We start from the raw sequence: 8365 nt of genomic DNA, 5'->3' as shown, positions 1-8365 counted from the left end.
TGTGGATCATCGTGAACGCAGTGCAGGCTATAACATGACACATTAAAAATGGGTTTGATTTGGCGTCCTGTTAAGAGGTGTGGTTTGGGCGTGCTGTCGTTGCGATCCAATCGAATCGGTGCAGATCCGAATGATGCAGTGACGTTTTCATCGCAACACACCGTGAGGTCTTGGGTGCAGATTGTATATATCAACTCTTAGCGGTAGAAATGAGCAGCTGGCTGTCAGAATGCACAGCAAAAATATTTTCCTATCACAGTTCGAAATGCCTAATTATTTAAAAACATACAACTGCTCAAATAAAAAAAATAAAAAAATAAAAAAAGCCAAAATCTACATTATATAAACATTATATCAGCTGCTTGTCACATTTCATTCTAAAAAAAGATTTTTGTAGTAGATATGAATGCTCACTTTTACACTAATTAGCATCTGAGTTATTATTTGAAAAACCACAATCTGGTACTCATAATCCAGCCTATACCAACAATAACTGATTGGATATCCTGTATCTGATCCTGTAACGAACAGAAAAGAGGGAAATTGGTTAAAAATTGCTGAAAATGTTTACATATAATGAACTGGTTTTATTTGGTTAAGATTGATTTTTATTATATTTACACTTCCTTATATTTATAATGAAAGTGCTTTATTCGTGTGAAAGAATTTAACTGTGAAGTGTATTTAAAAAATAAAAAAAAATAAAAACCTAAAACAAAATGAACGCTAATAATAATAATAATAATAATAATAATAATAATAATAATCATTTTAAAAAGGAATCTGAAGGAGTGTGAAGTGTCTCAGTTTTGGAACAGAAAAGTCATTAAAGTCAGTTATTGTTTAACATGTTAAAAGAGAGGTTTCTCATTTCAATTTTTTCTCCACCAACCAGGAGAGCCCTATAAAGCCCTGCATCTATATAACCAGGTTTGCACCCGCTCCTGAAACAAACTACATTTTCCCTTCATCTACACACCAGCATTAAACCTGCTGAAGCTGTTACTGCTCTTTCCTTTGTGTTTGTTTTGTTGTTTGTGGATTTATGAGGTATTTGTGTGAATCTGTGTCTGTGTTGTGGAGCACTGACAAAACATCTACGAAACCGGGTTGAAGAAATGCACCTCGGAAATCAGAAAAAGTCAGTCTTTGACAATGATGCATGCACATTTTTGGATTAAAAACATCTGAAAATCCTTGGATTGGATTTGCCTTGGATTTTAGATCTCACACCCCCTCTCATGTTGCTCCTCCCTCTTCAGCACAGCACATTAATTTCTTTACATAAAAACAGCAACATGACACAGTGGCTTGCAACCAACCAAAATAGCAGCATGCCTCAATTTTGGTTGGTCAAAACCAGCACGTTGGAATGAAAATAGAGCCATGACGATTATTTTTCTTTGGCTGGTCATTCGAGTTTTTATCGGATATAGCACTGACCCTGTGTGCCTCCACGGAGCAGCGTCTGCATGGCACATGAACACAGAATAGTGGCATGACATCAGCGCCCTATCATATCAGAAGAAGGCCCACAAACGCTGCCACAGGCCCAGATGACGCTGTCAGAGTGAAACTCTAGCTAACCAATATGCACTGCTTTTCATCGTAGCTGGGGCCAGGGGGCTCAAATAGACCCCGACAGCCATTAAGAGCCGATCTGATTACCGCACAGTCTGGGGACTCAGACCAACAACCCCCCCCAAGCACCGTGATCCCTAAACAGCAGGGCACTGAGTTCATCCCACTCACGTCAGACAGCAGACATTTCCAGCTTGAGATCTTTCAGTTCGACTGTCGGCTCTTCCAGCGCGAGCATATGTGCGCTTCTCTGGCCAAGCGTAAGTGAAACCAATCGCGGACGTTGTAAACAGAGACACAAATCTTACCCGTTCCCACCCCCCACCCCTGAGGAAGGTCCAGGTCTCTGATTTAATTTCCTCTCACAGAGAAGACTTTTGCATCACTCTATTTCTAATTATACAGCAGTATTTTTTCATAGTGCTTTTGTTATTTGTTTAGCATATGAACCGCATCTGAGTTTATACTCCACAAACAACACCAGACAAAACTTCCCAAATATGTCGAAATGACAAACAGCTTTGTTCTTTGAGACGCATTTCGTAGCCGAACCACCGCAACACCTTGAGATGCAATCTCCTTTTTATTTTGTCCACCAAGAGGAAAACATTCATCTGATTAGCAGGTATGCTGAGAGGTAAGAGGCCTCATCTTCTTCCCCTATCTATTCATTGCCACCGTTTAATTTATTTTGCCTGCATAATCCTTTCACTCTCAATAGCAAATTTAATAGGCCCCATGACCACAGCAACAGACCAGTCAATATGAAAACCAGACAACTCATTACTTCACACGCTGCTATCTCCTGCAGCTGGAGACTTCATGTACACAATAGCAGCAGCAGGCTGTATTAAGTTTCCACTTGCCAGATCCCCCTTTATTGCCTCTAAATCTGTCTCACAAGAGCCCTTTAGCTGTGTGCACACAACACACAAACACACACAAACTCCCTTAGGAGGAGACTCCCCAGTGTCTGGTCTGGCAGGGTCATATGAGACTCAGCCTTATCTGCTCGCAAATGCATGCGGAAATTCGGCCACATATTCAGATTTTGATTTCCTGCTCGCGATTCAACTCGAGAGGTTGACTTGTTTTAATTTAATCAAATCGGTTTTTAATTAATGTTTTTTTTTAACTGTCTCTGTGCCTTAAACAGAAGTGTGTAAGTTTTTAAAGGAGAAAAATGTGAGCATTGAATAAAAAACAAATTTGTAATGATTAGAGTCATAAAGTAAAAAAATAAAAAAACAATATAGACATTTCTTTACTAGACTGCATCGATTAATAAAATATGATCACACAAAACAATATTTTTTTGCCTACTCATGAACAAATGTAATGCATGTAGCGGCTGGTCAGAAAGAAGCGACTGAAACGAAATACTTTACATTAAATATATTAAATCGTATATAATTTTATATAACCGCCTTTATTTTTAAAATAAGCATCATAAATTTATATTTTAAATGAGTTTTTACGGTCCAGTTGCACTGAAAGTATTACAGAAATAAATGTAAAAATAAAAGTAGCAAATAAACTAAAAGAGTTTTGTCTGTCAAATTACTAGTTTGGCTTTCTGCATTTCCTACACTGTGATATTATTCTCCCCAGTTACTGAGACCAAATTAAGATCAGCATGATGACAATGTGATGAGACAATTTTACAGCTCCCCAAAGTCAGTCCAACTTCCAAAGCCTGGATTACTAACAGCACTGACTGGTGACTTTCTCCTTGTGCCGCTCCTCCAATTACGAGCAGACAATAGGACAAGTTAACCCCATGGTGCCTTGCCATTGTCTCACACTAAATATTTGCCTTTGCCTTTTGTGTCTGGCATACTTTCTTTTCCTCATATACTCTTTCGACCGCCAGCCTCTGACCCCTCCACTCTCCCACCCTCCTGGAAGATGTCCTAATGAAAACCGCTTCCCCGCCCGTCAGCCTGGCCATCAAAGGGACAGCACTGAGATGCCTGGTCATTCTGAGTGGACCGTGGCTCTAAGACAAGGAGACATGTCGCGCCCTTCCAATGAGCCCCTGCTGTGGGCTTAGTAATGAGGAGGAAGTAATACCACTGTGCTCAGACAGCCAGTCTTCTGCCATCTCTGGCACTGCCGTTACCCAATGACAGAACATGCACTCCTTTGAAAAGTACGGCTAAAATTAAAAATTTTGGACTAAAAATAAAATCTTGCTTTTTTTCAGACGTTATTAATGTTTTCTTCGCTCGATTATTAACCTTTAATTCACACCTGTCCAGCGTCTTAGTACTGATAAGAGTGTGCGCTGAACTTGTTTGGGGGGATGCTATCCTTCTCACAATCCCTTTTCACTCAGCTTTGTGCTATTCAAGTGCACTGAATAAGAAATGGATCACTGTGAACGGCCACAGTCTCCGGCTCAGACATGACATCATCGCTTTTATGGCTCACCCGGTGAGGGACTGTGTGGGGGAGAAAGCTCCTTAGTGCCATTTCACTGATAACAAACCCTGTGTGTGTGTGTGTGTGTGTGTGTGTGTGTGTGTTAGAGGGAGAGAGAAAGAGATAGAGAGAGTGGGAGAGAAACAGACAGAACGAGAGAAATTGAAAGAAAGAGGCAAAAATAAATACAGAAAGAGCACGTCCATGTCGGACAATAGACAAGTGGAGGAAATCTGTCATTGAAACAGTGTCATATTGTGCCGGAGACACAGTAATGGGATGATATATATTTTTTTCAAATTGAAATACATACAAAGGTAATTTTTTCTATATAACATTTGAAATTGTTCTAATTTCACTTCATAGGAAAAAACAAGAAGCATTATAATAATAATAATAATAATAATAATAATAATAATAATAATTGAAGAAGAAGAAGAATGAAAAAATGTGAACCATCAAAATTAGGGTGTCTAATCTATCTGAACATTGATTTTCTTAACTTTAACAATAGCGGCCTGTCAGACTGCTGTGGGTGAGACAGCAGTGTCTGTAGACCCTTGAACACAAACAGCATTTTTGGCAAAAAGTGACAAAACTTTCAAAAGAACTTTACAGGCTACCATTTACTTAACAATTTCACCTACTGATTCGAATCAGAAGTAAAACTGATTTTCAGATCAAATAAAACTCTAATTACTAAAAAAAAGTAATAAAATGTACATTCCCGTATTTTACGAGAAAAAAAAAACCTTTTAACCTAAACTAAAAGAGGCCACCATGCTACTATGTCTACTTTTCAGCTCTTTAAACGTTCTCACATAAAACACTTAATCGTTTCAAGCCGAGAAACGATCCTGCTTTTAAAACTGTCAATATAATTTCCTTATGAGGAAAAGTAATACCTGGAGAAATACGTTCTGTGGGGTGTAGGGTGGGGCTGGTGGGGGCAGGGGTGTGGGGTCTGTTCCTCGATGTGCCACCAGACACCTGGAAACTAACAGATCATAAAACACTGTGGCTAATTGTGGTTTTCCTCTTTTTCCCTGCAAATGGCAACACGACACATTTACGGCCTGAGAGACAGTTAGAAACACTGTGCACCTTGCGTTACGCCTGTTAGGATGGAGGGGGGGGGGTCTTGGGGAGAGCAAAAACCCACATCCACCTGACCAACCGTTAGATGACAAACACACACATTATATATATTTTGTCCATAAAACAAAAACATAGCCCCTTTCCTCCAAAGATCTCAAAACATCTTAACTAGAGCAGTCCTCATTAGGGTCAGCGTGGAGAACACGGCACATTTCAAAGGAAGGAAGCTGTGTGAAAAGCTCTTGAAAATGCGTGTGTGTGTGTGTGCCTATGTGTGCTTACAGTAAACAGTGAGAGAGGGAAGGGCTTAGTAGCCATGTTTCAGAAAAGTCTGCGCAACTTATGCCCGGAGACACTTTAGTAGGGAACAGCAGAGACCTCGGCCAAAAATAAACCTTCGCCACAATGACTTCATAAGCCCTCGATAAGAAGCTGTGCAATTCTGCTACTTCAGAAGATAGTGCCCTACATACCTAAAATAGGGAGATAGATTCACTGGAGTGTACAAAGTGAGAGCTAGAGAGAGAGAGAGATCGGCGTATCCCAGTTTAACTGCAAAAGGTACATTCTGGAAAACATTTGCATGTCAGAAAATCTTGATAAAAACATTTTTTTTGTTGTTTTATATCCAATAACAACCCCCCAACCCCCACCCGCATCTTCTGGAAAGGCACATAAAAATTATAAGCAGCTTGAAAAAGATAAATTGCAATCCTTTGTAAAAAAAAACAAAAAAAAAACCAAACAAATAAAAAACCTACCAAAAAACTAACAAACAAACAAACAAACAAATGATAAGTTCTATAATTTGAAAATCATGTCCAAAATAAAGTAAATCAGAATTTGCAAGGAATGGGACAAATAAAACATCTTATTTGAAATAAATCTATTGACAATTCAAATTTTAAACTCCATCAATATTTATAATGGCAAAGTAAAAAGTTAGGAAAACTGATACTGTAAGGTAAATATTTGAGAAAAAATAAATAAATGAGCTGCGAAAGTAGTACAGTAAATTTAATTATTAATTACTAAGATTTCAACTTCTCAAAGTAAAACCTCATTTATTATTTGTTAAACCGATTTTTCGTTTTTTTCTTACAAAACAGGTAAATAATTATTAGCTAATAAATTTTTTTTTTAATGTGATGAAGATCTTACAGGGCAGTTTACTGCCCCTACTTACCTTACTTGAAAGAAAATAAAAAATAAAAAACTCCCGTAGGCAGTATATTAGGCCTTAATATTTTCCCTGTCGAATTTCTAATACTCGAAGATGACACATTATAGAAATCCCTACTTTTTTTGTGCTGAAACGACTTCAGAATTATCCAGAGCACAAATGCAAGTGAACTGATTCAGAGCAACACTGCGAACCTTACCGTAAGTACCGCCAAGTCGAACCACATTTCCTATTACAAAGAAAACCTGTGTCCAAGTCTCTGCAGGAGCAAGGAAACCACTTAGTTGTGCAACTGCTCAGGCAGTGCAATGTTTCTGAAAAAAGTCCCCCTTATCCATTGCCAAGTTTGAATCATGTGCATATTTGAGTTCAGTTGTGAAATGCAGGAAAGAATATATGTGAAAGGTATTACAGCAGGAAAAGTACAAAAAGCACGCTGTGGAGGCCTCGGGCAGATTTATAATCAGTTGCTATCTGATTGGATTCTCCATTTCACTATGTAAAAACACACACATCCTTTTAGGGCCGTGAGCCGGCAGCACAGGAGGCATTCGAACAGCACAAAGCCCTTGCTGCACCAAAACCCTGCCAGAAATGATAAGGTAGATTGAGGAAGAAGAAAAAAACACTCATGTACAACTCGACACTCGTTCTCTGCAAGTACACTGCAAGCAAATGTAAACAAAAGCACACACACTTTTGCAAGACACTCCTAGGCATCGGTGTGAGGATTTTTTTTCCAGCTTGAAACAGAACAGCCCTTTGTGTGCGTGTGAGAGCGAGTATGTGTAAGTGTGTGTTTGTGTGAGTGTGTGTGTGTGTGTGTGTGTGTGTGCGCGGTGCATCCAGGCAACTTTAGCCGAGCGAGGGACAGAGCGGGAGAGTTGTACTTACTGTAGTGGATAAGAGTAGCCAGTCACGGAGAAGCAAAAATAATCCTCTTTCTCGTCCTCATCCGTTCTGTATTTCAGAGTGTTTTTTTTTTTTTTAAAGAATGAAAGAAAGACATTTTCTCTACTGGACAGAGCTGCCGAAGCGAGGCCCCTTGTTCACTCGCTCCCTTGCTGTCAGGGTTGGGAAACCGGCTTCTGTGTGCCGTGCAGCTGTGTGCTTCTCCAGCACCCTCCTCCTCTTCCTCCTCCTCCTCCCTCGCTCCCTCCTTCCTTACTCGGGTCCCAATACAATGCACTTCTGTACAACGGTGCTGTGAATATAGCTGAAACGTCGGTTGTTTCCTACTGAAAATTTACAGAAATGACTCAAAAATATAACACATATATTCCCAAATAATAGAAAAAAAAGGTAAAAAACGCTGGCCAGTGCCCCGGTTGGTGAGCAATGCCCTTGTGACGAGAAGAGCAGGTTTAAGTTTGTGGCGCTTTGCTTTTCCCCTCCTGCTCATTTTGTGGAATCGCTGCTATTTCGATGGTGGGAGGGGACAAGGCCGAAGCTCCCGGGTTGAGGAAACTACGCATAATCCCTACCGGCAGAAACTTCCTCCCCGGCGCTGATAATAAGCGCTGCATGGCCCGTTGGAGTGAACAGGAATGCAAGGGCTGCTCTCAAAGAGGCCCAGTTAGACAAGGCTCAAAGTCACTTCACCATGACCTCGAGGTCACACACAGCAAGTGTGTGTTTGGAAAGAGAGAGGGGGAATAAGTTACAGTGGGGGAAGGGGTCGTGTTTAGCCAGGCAAAATCTCTTGACAAGACATGCTTTTTGAATCTACTTTAACACAAAACACGGGAGAAGAAAAATCCTTTAAAGGACCCCCTCCCCCCTTTTTTTTCTCCTTTGAATTTAAATCCTATTTAAGTAGTAATATGCACAATGTGATGATATGACCATGTAACAATTGAACACAATAAAGCGTAATAAAGAAATAATTTGGTGTTGATTATGAATGACAGTGTGAAAGAACAATTCCAATGAAATGCACAGCAGGATCCTTTATGAGAACATTTGCTGTAAAAAAATTAAAAAGAAAAAGAAAAAAAAGAAGAGAAATCTAAAGCAGACTGAATTTCTGCTACACTGTTCGGAGTCCCTGCTCTGCCACTACAGTGTTACATGACATTT

General features: G+C 39.8%; 1 long non-coding RNA gene across 1 annotated transcript in view; it reads right to left on the bottom strand.

Annotated features, from left to right (window-relative positions):
* Positions 1-7782, bottom strand: part of LOC124393298 — a 46878-nt gene extending 39096 nt beyond the window's left edge. The window contains exon 1 of the long non-coding RNA XR_006927308.1: positions 7181-7782. This is a non-coding gene — a long non-coding RNA (uncharacterized LOC124393298). The remainder of the gene's footprint in view (positions 1-7180) is intronic.
* Between the last annotated feature and the right edge of the window lie 583 nt (positions 7783-8365).

Source organism: Silurus meridionalis, chromosome 11, assembly GCF_014805685.1.
Source record: "Silurus meridionalis isolate SWU-2019-XX chromosome 11, ASM1480568v1, whole genome shotgun sequence".
NCBI lineage: Eukaryota > Metazoa > Chordata > Actinopteri > Siluriformes > Siluridae > Silurus > Silurus meridionalis.
Note: the sequence above shows the minus strand (reverse complement) of the source record. Positions and strands in the feature narration are given on the sequence as shown.